The 1678-nt window shown below is 41.1% G+C and overlaps 1 non-coding gene across 1 annotated transcript; it reads right to left on the reverse strand.

Moving 5' to 3' along the window:
• Window positions 1–154: 154 nt before the first annotated feature.
• Window positions 155–262, reverse strand: LOC127746352 (small nucleolar RNA R71). The gene has a single exon (XR_008007971.1). It is a non-coding gene; the product is annotated as a small nucleolar RNA R71 (small nucleolar RNA).
• Window positions 263–1678: the final 1416 nt, after the last annotated feature.

Consider the following 1678-nt stretch of genomic DNA (forward strand, 5'->3'; position numbering starts at 1 on the left):
GGATCCTGAAGTCTACAGGCTCATGCTTTTCCCTTTTGCTGTAAGAGACAGAGCTAGAACATGGTTAGATTCACAACCTAAGGATAGCCTGGACTCTTGGGATAAGCTGGTCACGGCCTTCTTGGCTAAATTCTTTCCTCCTCAAAAGCTGAGCAAGCTTAGATTGGATGTTTAGACATTCAAACAAAAAGATGGTGAATCCCTCTATAAAGCTTGGGAAAGATACAAGCAGATGACCAAAAGGTGTCCTTCTGACATGCTTTCAGAATGGACCATTCTGGATATATTCTATTATGGTCTGTCTGAGTTCTCTAAGATGTCACTGGACCATTCTGTAGGTGGATCCATTCACCTAAAGAAAATGCCTACAGAAGCTCAAGAACTTATTGATATGGTTGCAAATAACTAGTTCATGTACACTTCTGAGAGGAATTCCATGAATAATGGAACACCTCAGAGAAAGGAAATTCTTGAGACTGATGCTCTGAATGCCATATTGGCTCAGAACAAAATGTTGACTCAGCAAGTCAACATGATTTCCCAAAGTCTGAATGGATGGCAAAATGCATCCAACAGTACTAAAGAGGCATCTTCTGAAGAAGAAGCTTATGATCCTGATAACCCTGCAATAGCAGAGATAAATTACTTAGGTGAACCTTATGGAAACACCTACAATTCATCATGGAGAAATCATCCAAATTTCTTATGGAAGGATCAACAAAAGCCTCAACAAGGCTTTAATAATGGTGGACGAACTAGGCTCAGCAATAGCAAGCCTTTTTCATCATCTTCTCAGCAACAGACAGAGAATCCTGAGCAAAGCACTTCTAATTTAGCTAATCTAGTCTCTGATCTGTCTAAGGCCACTTTAAGTTTCATGAGTGAAACAAGATCCTCCATCAGAAATTTGGAGGCACAAGTGGGCCAGCTGAGTAAGAAAATCACTGAAACCCCTCCTAGTACTCTCCCAAGCAATACAGAAGAGAATCCAAAGAGAGAGTGCAAGGGCATTGATATACTCAACATGGCCGAATGCAAGAAGGAGGGAGAGGACGCGAATCTCAATGAGGAATATCTCATGGGACATCTCTCAAGCAGGAAGGAGTTCCCTATTGAGGATCCAAAGGAATCTGAGTTTCATATAGAGACCATAGAGATTTCATTAAATCTTCTTCTACCATTCATGAGCTCTGAAGACTATTCTTCCTCTGAAGTGGATGAAGATGTAACTAGAGAGCAAGTTGCTCAATATCTAGGAGCTATCATGAAACTGAATGCCAAGTTATTTGGTAATGAGACTTGGGAAGGTGAACCTCCCTTGCTCATTAGTGAACTAGATACCTGGGTTCAGTAAACTTTACCTCAAAAGAGACAAGATCCTGGCAAAAATTCGTAATACCCTATACCATAGGCACCATGACCTTTGAGAAAGCTCTCTGTGACCTAGAGTCAGGCATAAATCTTATGCCACTCTCTGTAATGGAGAAACTGGGAATCATTGAGGTACAGCCTGCCTTATTCTCATTACAATTGGCAGACAAGTCAGTAAGACAAGCTTATGGATTAGTAGAGGACGTGTTAGTAAATGTTAAAGGCCTTTACATTCCTGCTGATTTCATAATCTTAGACACTAGGAAGGAGGAGGATGAATGCATCATCCTTGGAAGACCCTTCCTAG

Source organism: Arachis duranensis, chromosome 3 (assembly GCF_000817695.3).
Source record: "Arachis duranensis cultivar V14167 chromosome 3, aradu.V14167.gnm2.J7QH, whole genome shotgun sequence".
Classification (NCBI taxonomy): domain Eukaryota; kingdom Viridiplantae; phylum Streptophyta; class Magnoliopsida; order Fabales; family Fabaceae; genus Arachis; species Arachis duranensis.